Source organism: Mus musculus, chromosome 12 (assembly GCF_000001635.26).
Source record: "Mus musculus strain C57BL/6J chromosome 12, GRCm38.p6 C57BL/6J".
Classification (NCBI taxonomy): Eukaryota; Metazoa; Chordata; class Mammalia; order Rodentia; family Muridae; genus Mus; species Mus musculus.
This window is the reverse complement of record NC_000078.6, coordinates 5,282,192-5,294,217: the sequence shown is the minus strand read 5'-3', so window position 1 is coordinate 5,294,217 and position 12,026 is coordinate 5,282,192. Positions and strand designations below refer to the sequence as shown.

General features: G+C 46.2%; 1 protein-coding gene and 1 long non-coding RNA gene across 2 annotated transcripts in view; one reads left to right on the top strand and one right to left on the bottom strand.

The window, feature by feature from the left end:
- The window catches only part of Klhl29 (kelch-like 29), a 298,218-nt gene that overhangs the window by 81,465 nt on the left and 204,727 nt on the right, over positions 1–12,026 (top strand). Inside the window, exon 2 of the mRNA NM_001164493.1 lies at positions 2,774–2,881. The gene's annotated coding sequence lies outside the window, so the exon portion shown is untranslated. The remainder of the gene's footprint in view (positions 1–2,773; positions 2,882–12,026) is intronic.
- On the bottom strand, positions 8,335–11,766 carry Gm51980. Its single transcript, XR_003950192.1, has 3 exons — positions 11,722–11,766; positions 9,342–9,680; positions 8,335–8,466 (listed from the first exon to the last, which is right to left on the bottom strand). It is a non-coding gene; the product is annotated as a predicted gene, 51980 (long non-coding RNA).

The window sequence follows — 12,026 nt, the reverse complement described above, 5'->3', positions numbered from 1 at the left end:
AGCTTCTTGCTGGGGACTTGGGATGACTGATAGCCCTATCAAGAGGGGACAGTGCTGATGAGACATACAAGAGCTTATAAAGCGTGTTCTCTAGTTTGAGAAATAAGAAGTGGGTTCTTAGGAATTAAGGAACTTACCCAGTATCATGAAACCATGTAGTAATATAAGAATCCCCATTGTAAAGTCATTTGTTTAATCCTCTCCAAAAGTAACAAATAAGTTCATATGTGTCGTTTAAAGAGAGTCAAACAAAAGAACAAATCACAGAAGCATAGGAACGGTATAAAGATACAATAGTACAATATCCCAGCCCTAATAATGAGTGTAGGGGTAATTACTGCCTATATGCTGCAGGCTGTAAGGGGAGGCAGCTGTTAATGAAACCTAGTGGGGAGGGAGGGATGCACTGTCCCCTTCATTTGAGGGACATAGACAGCATTTGAATACACAACAGAGTCAAGGCCAACCCATACTCAGCCTCCTACTGATACCCACATAGGTTGAACCTAACTGGAGTCAGAGGATATCAAAACCATGGTGTGCTTCAAAGGACACAGAGCAGGTGGTAGGGTAGGGGGCTGACCTGGATGAAGAAAGTTGTTCCTGCACACTAGCAAACAGGCCATTTCCTATCAGGAAAAGAAGCCTGACTTTGCATGTGGCTTAATCCTTTCAGAACTCTTACCATGATCTCCTCACAAGTGGTGTCGAACACAGTAAGGGTAGGACCGTTGTTGTAAGAGTAAGTCATAGACTGTCCTGTAAGCCTTCTCCACTACTGCCCCTTAACCTTCTGTCTGGTCTGAGCCATATTCGTTCAGCTCCAACCTGGGCCATGGGTATTGTCTGGCTGGAGAGATGTGAACCTACCTGGGTGGAGGAGAAGAAAAACAGATAATGTGGGTTTCTGAGAGATTTTCTCAGGTGTCTGGTCACCAGGATCCTCATGCTTTTAATGAGTAGCCTTTCCAATGGCCTACAAGTCACTCCACAATCAGAGAACCACTAGGCAAGCTTCATCTTCTTGAATGTCCCAGAAGATGTTTGGAATGTCCCAGCCACAGAAACTTTCTCATTGATCTTAGAATGAAGTCCCAATTCCCAAAGCCCTTTGCACGTGCTCTTCCCTCTGTCATAGACTCCTATGTGACCCGTTCCCCACTTCTTTCCAATATGTACATAATGTTACACTCTATGGTGCTGATCTCACACACTCTATTGAAATTTGACAGCAGTCCCCAGATAGCAACGTGTTCTATCTACTCCATCCCTACAGATAGTACCCACCTTCTTCTAATATAGTCTTCACCTAGTAAGTTCATTGTTTCTTATATGTTTCTTCCCACTAGGCTGTGGACTCCATGAGGCTAGAGGTACTCGTTTTCTTCTGTCCATTCATGCCTTTCCATTGCCTAGAACTTGGCCTAGCATGCTGGAGATATTCGATAGTAATTGAGTGAATGAGAAATGAATGAGTGAATGGATGAATGGGTGAATGAATGAGGGTCTTGAGAACCTAAAATCAGTGTGACCACTACCTTTTAGACTTCTCTCTTCACCAACACCTATCTGCTGAGGATCTTTCCCAGAAATTCATTGCTCTTCCGATCACCATTGTTGCCAATACCTTGTGGCTGGAGTGATCGATGTCTCCGCATGCGTCACACTGGCTTGGTGGAGGAAATGTATTCACGACTTTGGCTCAGTGTCAAAATTAAATGGTGACCTTGGCTCACTTTGCCTCCCCACAGAGGTTATTTCTTAATCATAAAGGGAACACTTTGTCCTTGGGAAAAGTAATATTTCTGCCACCTTCAGCTTTCAAATGGCTATTTGATATGGCTCACGGGTGTCCCTGTCAGAGCCAGCTGAAAAAGCTTAGGTAGAGAGGATCAGCAAACGACCTGTCGTGTCGTCAGATGCTGGCCATGAGGTGAGATTCGTTTACAATAACTTATTTACCTGTCCAAATCCTTCATACCACATTAAAGCTTTCTCCTGCTAGCTAGGACCCTGGAGTGCTAAGAGGAAAAAGGAAAATCAATTGCTAATGATATATTCCATTAAAAAAATATATTGATTTCCAGGTAATGACAGTCCTGTGCTTTTGCAGGGAGGATGCCATTTCCCATCATGGCGATGGCTTTCTCATATATTACGTTTGAAAGAGTGAACAAGGGATCACTCTTCCTTCCCATAATAGATAGCCTCTTTCTAGTAGATATTAAATCTATATTTAAAACATTTCTCTCCAGGGATTCCATTCTTCGCCTCCTCAAGGTCTTCTTCCCCATTGTCTAAAAGAAGTAATGATTTGTTATTGTAATTCTGGACTTTATGGTCTTTTTCAGCATTAGGTTAAAGACCGAATTTCTTGGGGCCTTCCATCTTGAACTGCTTTGTATGGATTGGGTGGGCAACAATGCCATCATTCTTATTCTTATTTCCTGCTAAAGGCTGTGATGGGGATTAGAGCTAGCCTGTGTGGAAGATGGGGAAGATGATGGGGTACTGCTCACTATACCATATCATCTGCGTGTGCTACAGTAGTATTTCGTACCCTTGTTTAAGAGAGTACACAGGAGGAGGGGTCAACACCATGGAAAAGCCCGAGACAGAGACAAGCATCCATTAAGGGGGCAGGGCTCATCTATGAACTCAAAATAGATAGTTCACAAAAAATGATAGTTGTTCCCTACACCAACCCCATATTCATATTCTCTCTCTCTCTCTCTCTCTCTCTCTCTCTCTCTCTCTCTCTCTCTCTCTCCAGACTGTCTGGCTTCCCCACTATGCCCATGCTTTGCTAAGTGCTGGTGGCCATCGAAGTTTTTGCATCCTGGGGACGAATCCTGAGCTGACCAGAGACGGACGGCGCAAGGTAAGTCTCTGCTTAACAACCGTGGAATGAGGGAGATATCTCATATGGACAAAGCTAGCTGTCTTCTCTCATTCTGAAGGGCTAGGGAAAAGGGAAATGGAACTGATCACTTGCTTAATGGTTGGTGAGAGTTTTACCATGAATCACAGGTACCAAGGACTCCCTCAGCCATCTTGGCCTCAACCAGATCTCAAGTGTCTGGTAGGGAGAAAGATCTGGAGATGACCAGCAGCTATATGATCTTAAAATACCTCAAAACTATTGTTCTTTTTATAGTTAAGAAAGTTAAAATCTTACAATTCAAAAGAAGTGGGAGTGGGAGGGTAGGGGAGCAGGGTTGGGGGGGGGTATAAGGGACTTTCGGGATAGCATTTGAAATGTAAGTGAAGTAAATACCTAATAAAAAATTGAAAAAAGAAAAAACCTTACAATTCAGCTTTTTTGTTATTAAAATGTATTATTAGACATCATGAAAATATTATGTTTTTAAAAATCGTCTCAAGTGCTGAGGGCAGTTTAGTGGCAGAAGGAAGTCTTGGAATGCACAAGGCCCCAGATTCAGCCTCCAACACCAAAAGAACCATACATGTATATATGAACTATTCAATAGAGAAAACCCTAAAATCATGTGGACACAGTTCTATTTTATGGAGAGTAACATTTTGCTGTCTCTTTTTTCTCATGTACATACATAAAATGTGCACATATGTATGCATACACATATACATGGAATCACATTGTGTCCACTACTACTTAGTAAATGTTTTAACTCAGCAGTATGTTAAGGTAGCATTTTATATCAGTGATTAGAAATCTGTATAATTTATCAAAGCTTCTTATGTTAGGGATATAATAGTTACATGTATATACATGTAATACATATACAGAGCCTACTTAATGCCCTAGAGGTAGACTTCTAAGATATTGTTGAATCATCTACTGTAGCAGAACCACAAAATGCATTTCTGAGAATGTACTTTGCATAGCCATTTATGTCCTGATGTTAAACTTAGAGAGAAATGGCCTAACATTTGGGTTCAGAACTGTCAATCCAGGAGAGAGTAGGGTGGGAATTGTCAGGTGGTGTGTGTGTAGCGGTGACCTACCTGATGAGAGCATCCTTCGAGCAAGCTAGCATACATCTGCACCGATAATGGAGCCTGCTACTGGACTTGACAGTGCTCACGCATTTACAACCACTAAAGGGGAAGACCCTAGCTCGCAGTGAAGGAGAATGAGGATAAAGTGGGAGTGCAGGGTTTCAGGATAGCTAAGGCTCAGCTGACCTAGCCCCATGCTCTTGGGCACCCCTGATCGGAGCCTTACAGCATCTGCCTTGGATCAGCAGATACTCTGAACTTACCCTCAAGCATCAGGCCAGCAGGGTTCCTTCCATGGCAGGAGTCTCTGTTGGTCAGACAGCCTTGTCTTGGGATTCAGTAGCAGTGCAATTAAAGATAATAGAGTATTCTGGGATTCTTCATAGAGACAGATTAAAACCTGTGCTTCTATGATCCCAGGTTATAGGGAGCAGAGATTGCAATCAGGAAGTTAGAGGAAACTACAGGCTGGGCCTAGATCAGATGCCAACGTAAAGGTGCCCACCACCCAACTATGCCTGCAGCAGCTGCCTCCAAGTAATATAGAAAGCATGGCATGGAGAAGGACTGATTGGCTCCTGATCCAGATTGCTGGCAGGCTGTTGCCATGAATCTAATACCATTCTAACTCAGAGTTGGGGTAGAGGGACAGTCTTATCTATCATAGTCCTAGACCTTGGGGGGTGTTTTACTTCTGTGGCTGTTGGGTTAGTGAAGTGTGGAGTTTGGGAGCCATCTCCTTCCCAGCAAACAGAAGGATAAAGAAGAAATTTGGAGGTTCGCTTCAGTGTAAGACAGATTTCGTTGGGTTATTCTGCACTGCTCACATGCCAGGAAAGAGGTAGTCGAGGAGGCCCTAGAGTAGTAATTTTGGTTCCTTAAACAATTGCCCTTAGTTTGGCTCTTACACCCTGTGCTGTTGCAGGTTGACATGGAACCCAGATTTATCCCAGCTTTGGGCAGACATGCATAGATTTGGGCTGAAGACAGAGGTTGGTCTGAACTTCTCACTAGGTAGACCAGATAGAGTACACTTCTGAGGGCTTTAGTGTCTGCATGCCCTAGACTGATGCCCCTATAGTGGATATTTGTCTGGCCCACTATCGGTCCATTCTGAAGGGTAGGAACCGTGTCTAATGCCATTCTGAATTTTCTGTCCACATCCCACCAATACCAACTCTGCAAACCAGCCAGGACTGTCCCTCTGAGTACCCATAATATATATGGGCCCAGAACTAGATATGTTCCTTATTCTTGGTCATTATATTCACTCATACTCCCAGACAATAGGAGAAGATGATGAAACTCACTATGGCCCCTATTGACCAGTAGAAACATCCCTGGACCAGTTTACTGAGTCCTATTACAAAGCAGGCCAGTTCAGGAACAATGTGTGGAGAGCTGCTGCCTGCCCTCTGAAGTTGGATGGAAATTGCCCAAGAAAAAAAAAAAAGTCCCAGAAGCAGTGAGAGACAAGTCTGACTTCTGTGCTGCCAGGGGTGGTAAGCTGGGGACTCAAGGCTGCGCAAAACTGAAGTCTGGGTGGGTTAAGAATGGTAGGAGCAAATCTCTGAGCTCTGGAGCAGTTAGAAAGCCAATGCCAACCTCATTGGCACTGAGAACAGGACTGTACTGCATCCTGTGCCTCTGTCACTGGGGCTGTGCAACCACCTCATGCCATCAGTCCTCCCCAGTACTTTCCCCCCAACAAGCAAAATCCCTCCTGTTCTGGCTCTGTTAGACCTCTGTGGTCCCTACCCCAAGGATGGACCAATACTGCTTCTGGCCGCCATATATGCTCAGTTCGTTCCTGTTTGTCCTTGCTGTCTTTCCGGGTCCATCCTGGGGACCTCCATAGCCACCTCCTCCACTGAACATCTGAGTGCTCAGTCCCTTGAAAAAACAATGTGCCCATGGCCACCGTCTGGACACAATTTCTTACCCAGGCTTTGACCGTGGCTGGTGTGTTCTTGCACACCCGTGTTTTCATCAAAAGTTTCCCCAGGACCTCAGTGGCTTCCTTCCTGTCTTTATGGAGTTATACAGCTTTGCCCTCCTTTGCTGTGTGAACTGAAAATCTCTGGCTTTCCTTCCTCCCATCCCCTAAGGCAGAGGCTCTAGGCCTTCCTAATTCTGAGACCCTTTAATAATGTTCCTCGTGGTGTAGTAACCCCCAACCATAAAATTATTTTTGTTGCTACTTCATAACTGAAATTTTGCTACTATTATGAATCATGATGTAAATATCTGATATGCAGGATATCTGATATGGGACCACCAAAGGAGGGGGACCCACAGGTTGAGAACGAATGCCCTAAGGCCCTCCCCCAGTTCTCCATCTCTCTAGTGTCCTCTGTTCTTTCAACCTTGCTTGTGCCTTGGACTTGATGCTCAGCTGGGTCTCTGTTTATGTTACATTTCAGAGTCCTTCTTGAATTAAACCTGTCTAAAATAAAGTCCCTTTGTTCCTGTTTCCTGTGGCCTTACCAGGGAATTTGTTGGCACTCCACATTCCCTAGCTATATCTGTAGCCTCTGTCTTGGGGTCCCATCTTCCTGCTCTGACCACTAGCTTCTAGAGAGCACGGTCTATCCTTTTTTCCACAGTCTTGGAACAGGGCTTAGTCAATACATGAGGACATAGTATCATGTTCTGCCAGATACTGCAGAACCACAGACCTGTGATGGGGAGGACCCTGGAATTGGAGACAGCCCACCAGCTTCAAGCCCACTGTACCAGTAACTGTGAGAGCCATCTATCAGAATGAGACTAACCCTGAACTCCTGTGAGGAGACTGGGGGAAGGTGAGGGGGGACTAGGGGGACAATGAGAGGAAATTAAGGAAATATTGTGAGGGGACACAGAGGGAAGGGGGGCAGATATGCTACCTGGCCATTGTGCCCAGCCTCAGGGAACAGGGCTATGGCCCAGACAGCTTTGCCAGCGGCCTGGGTCTGTCCACCAGGAATTCTAATTGAATTGTTCTTACTAGATGATATCTAGCTTGAATTGCTGCTCCCAATTTCAACTGTCAACTAATACCTGTGCCATCAGAAAGCAGGAGATACCCTGGAGGGACCCAGGGAGCTCAGAGTCTGTGTGCGCATAGGAATTCCACTTAGCTGGTGACAGGCAGGGCGAAAGGCACATCCCAGTTCCTTCTGTCTTCAAAACCTTGTTTGTCACCTAGACTAGAAATAGTTTCTCTGCAGACCCCAGAGTTTGTTTTTGTGTCAAAGTTTGACTTTCTAAGTGGCCTTCCTTAGCTTGTAGGCATCCTCACTGGTAGCCAAGACTGCTGGGAACCGTTGGGAATTTGTCATCTTTGTGACGATAGCCGGGGGGTAAAGCACAGAGGTTAGCCTCAGCCTGGACTCTGTGAAGTGCTTAGTGCTTAGGTGGAAAACCTTTTTAAAAATGAGGCTCAGAGCTGGAGAGATGGCTCAGTGGTTAAGAGCATTGACTGCTCTTCCAGAGGTCCTGAGTTCAATAGCCAGCAACCACATGGTGGCTCACAACTATCTGTAATAGGACCCAATGTCCTCTTCTGGTGTGTCCGAAGAGAGTAACAGGGTACTCATATACATAAAATAAATCTAAAAAAAAAAAGATTACTGTTATATAACTGAAATAACTTTTAAAAAATGAGGCTCATAATGGTCTTGCCAGCACTGCTCTAGTAAAGGACCACGTGTGCATTTTTGAGTGACCCTACTCTTAACTTGTAGATCTTCATCCATTATAGACAATCTCACTTACCCACAATTAAAAACTGTTCGAAAGTACTTTTAATCCATTTTGTTGATAGATGCCGATAAGCCCAGTACTGAGGTAGCCGAGAAAAGTGGATCTTGAGTTGAAAGTCAGTCCGGGCTGCATATTGAGATACTGTCTCATTAAAACAAATAAAGTATTCTTTTAAACATTTATCTTCTCATCTGAATTTTTCCCTGCTCCCTCCACCATGACCTCTGCCTGGAACAGACAGTGCCAGAAGCAGCGGGGGCTGCAGGATGCAAACTCAGCACACTGGGAAGCAAAAGGCTGCTGTAATGCTCACTCCTTCATCCCTCGAAGCACTTATTGGCAGCCACACTATGTATTATGCCACATCTGCTATCCAGATAGCTTCAACCAATGCTCTGTCCTTAGCAAGCTTTCCTGCAGGGAGACCAGCATCCAAACAGACTGTGATAACATCCAAAGGATGCAACAAGAGTTTACCCTAAGTGCTATGGGGGAACATGCTTAACAAATGCCCCTTAAACCGTTCTATAAGGCTAGGTATCACCACACCAAGCACTGAGAATATTGCAGGAACCATATGAGAAGAGTCCCCAACCCAGGGCTTGCACTGAAAACAGACTTGCCATCGCAGCCTGCAGATCATGCCGCTTGCTTCTGGATCCTCCTCCGTTCTAGGCCACTTGGAAGCTCACCCGTTACAGCTGCTGATCGGTATTTTTACTCTCACTTATGAACAAGCTGGAGGCGAGAGGATGGAGATATTTAAGCCTCATTCACAGAACCGAAGCTTGCTTCCCTACCCGTGTGAGACCAAAGCAGCCTAGCAACCCTCGTGGGCCCTTCGTTTGATTTGTAGCAACTCATTTAGATACAAGCATCTGGATTGTAAGGTAGCAGCAACAAAAAGAAATCATTAAAGCATATTTCTGCCTTTACACAGTAAACTAATAACAGCACAGAGGTGACAATTAATCCACCCTCCGCCCCTTCCCCGAGTCACCAGGCAGATGCTGACCATGGGAAATAAAATCGGAACACACAGTCTTCAGAAGGCCATTTCGGAGCTCCGTACTCAGGGATGTGCGTGCATGAGGCAGCCCAGATGAAGCTGGAGCCCCGCCCTCCCATTAGCACATAGAGTGGTACCCTGCCTCTCCATCCCAGAATAAATAGTGTGATTATTTATTTAACACCAATTTTGAGGCTTTCTAACATGCATTTGGAGTGCTCTGCCATCTTGAATAGGCACGCTTAGGTGCGGCTGCTGACACATTTGGATCCAGTGAGAGAAATCTGCCTCGTGCCAACTAGTGGCTGATGGACTTTGCTCCCGCCTTGACTCTCGGCTAATGTACTCCTTGGAGCACTTTGTCCTCTTAAACCTAAGTGTCTCATCTTTTCTAGCTCTCCTCTAGTGAAGCCCTGAGGCTGGGACCCTCCCCACACCCATTCAGCCTCGGGTCCTCTCAGTGCTGCTATGGGATTTCTACTGTTCCCTGTGTATGTGGCTCCTCACAGGCTCTTGGCCTCCTCTAGGTATGTGAGGGTGGCCCTGCAGAGCTGAGCCAGAGCCCACACACCAGGAACTGCTGACTGAGTATAGACAGACTCACCAGTACTCGGCCCTGGACCCTCCTGAAGGCAGTGGTGGAACTCCATCTCTGGGATACTCCCTGAGGTGTGTCCCAAAGAAGACTTGGAAATATGATTTATGGTTTAGGAGTCAGGAAGATCTGCCCAAACTTCGCTGGAACCCAGGCCCTTGTATACCGTCTCACATTCAAGCCACGCTTAGAAGTGTACATTCAGTAGTTAGGCATTCCATTCATAACTAGGCACATTTCTAGTAAGCTGCAGAGGCTCAAAGAGTAGTTGTCAGCATCAAACTGCCTGGATTCAAATACCAGCATTGCCTCCTTCCCAGTGCAGGGGATAAGCCTTGCTAACTTCAGCTGCAAGTAAGGAGTAATATTATAAAGTATTATCAGGAATAGAGTCTAAAGTATGGCACCATACAGAGATTTGCTGTTAGTCTCAAGGGCAGGGCTCCAACAGAGATTGAGAAGCTAACTCTTGCTCTCTTCAGAACCAAATGCACCTCCAAAGATGTCCTGGCTGTGCATAGCTATCCACAGGCCTCCACTAGTCTGTTGTTCTGCTGCTGTGGCTTACAAAACACCAGTCAGCAGGTGACCTCTATGTCTAGGAGGTAAGAGTGGGCCACCTCCACACAGAGGCATCCCAGACAGCTACCAAAGTGTATCCACTTCCATTTCCCATGGAAACACACCCCCTTTGAACTGATTGGAGCCTATTTTCTTTACCTATATCATGGGGGGTTGGATTCACTGTGGATCCCCAAGGGCCTGTCAGGCTGTCCCCAGGAGTGACACTGGATATGGCCCATGAGGGTTTCTGGGACTCCACCACAATTAGCACCGTGGCTTTAGAAGATATGTCAGCATGTCCTTGGGGCATCTCTCATTAACAATTATGAAGTCATTATCTGGTAAATAATTCATAACCCGAGAGATGGAATAAGCAGCCAATAAACAATAATCCATTTAAATGAAGCTTGGCAGGGTGAGGGTGTGGCCACATGGAAGTTCTAAAGGGCATTTCCCTGCTCACCTCCAGTGTAATTTGCCTGTTGCTAAGAATCCTGCTCAGGCAGGCCTGGCCTCTTCTCTGAAATCACCCTTTGCTACCCACCCAAAGGAGTTGCCTGCCCCTGAGCTCACCCAGGAGACAGTCTGTGGTGAAGGCAGGATCCATGCAAAGGGCTGTATTTGCCCCTGGGCCCCACCCCATTGTTATCCCCCCTCCCCCCATCAGTAAGGCTGAGCTCTTTACAGAGCAATAAATTTGGGTCAGGGTGAGATGTTGTGTAACTTGCCACAGTCACTTTAGTAGAACCCTGGGTCTGGAATCCAGGTTCCTCTGACATGAGAGCTGTCAGGGTTGGCCAGTGTCTTGCTCCCTTCTGAGTTTTATTTCTCATCATTTGTCTAACCCTTGTCTCTGTGTGACCTGTGACTCCCCAGTAAAACAGTGAACATGGGAGGCCCATGCCATCCTCCTGTCCCCTAGTTGGGTTGGACCTCAAGAGATACCTGTATAGACTAACCCGCCCAGTTGCGTAATTATGTAGTTAGGTATCTTAGTGGTATTTGAAGGCTAACTATGGGTACCCGAGAGACAGCAGGAGGAGATTTATTCAGAACACTAAGCCTGAATGTCCATCTTCTAACAGACTTATTGGTTTCTACCCATTAGTGCAGAGACAGCAGCCTCTCTGCCTGTGCTCAGAGCCAACAGTCTTGTGTACCTTAGTTATGGCTGTGAGTTGGTGATTAAGAGCAGGTTAGCTCTAGAAAGTTCCCCTGTCCTGCCTGATCCATCATCCTACCCACAGAGCTGGCTCCACCCTCCATCTGCAGGGCCACTTCAGAGACCTGCCCGATGCACTTGGGGCTCTAACCTCACTGCTAAGAGAGTCCATTCCTCCTGCTCTTTCTCCTGAGGAGCAGACAGCATCCTTCCCAAAGCCTGGACTTAGGACACATTCTCTCCAGGCTTCTTAAGCAACTGGATTCTTGAGCTGTTTGCTCCAAGGAACAGGGTGGGGTGGCAGATGTGTAATTGTCACACATCTGGAATGCTGTACAGACCTCTGTGGTCAGGCTCTGTGGTGAAGGTGGCCACAGTGGTTTTTAGACTTGCTTATTTCTCCACAGCCACACTAACCAGCCCCAGGCGAGGTTCCTCCTGGCCTTCTTAACCTCTCCTCCTGCAGCTAGCAGGGTGGTCAGGCAAATGAGGGCATGAGGGCAGGCAAATGGGTCACTTTCGTCTTTCTAGAAGGGCTTAAAACAGCAGAGCCCTCACCCCCGCCTTTGAACTGTGTTGCCTCTCGGGAGGCACTGGCCCTGACTTCCTTAATGCTTAGGCTACCATAGTGGCATAGTCTCTGCTTGATGCCAAGCTCCTTACTTTCAGGATCGAGGGTCAGTTCTACCTAGACATCCATCTTTTGTCCCTCCATGACCAATTCAAATTGCCTGCAATTTTCCACAGAAGTCTCCTAGGAAGGAAGCTACTACCTTCCTTCCTGAGGCCTAAAAAGGCTTGACTCAACCTGTTAGCCACAGAATAGCATGGGGCACTGACCCTTCCCCCACCTGTCCCCTGCTTAGTTCTAGAAACGAAGTCATAGAGGGACCCATTAAGGCATCATAAATCAAAACAGGAGTGAGAACAGGTACAAGATAATCTATGGAGCAAAGATTGTCACCTAC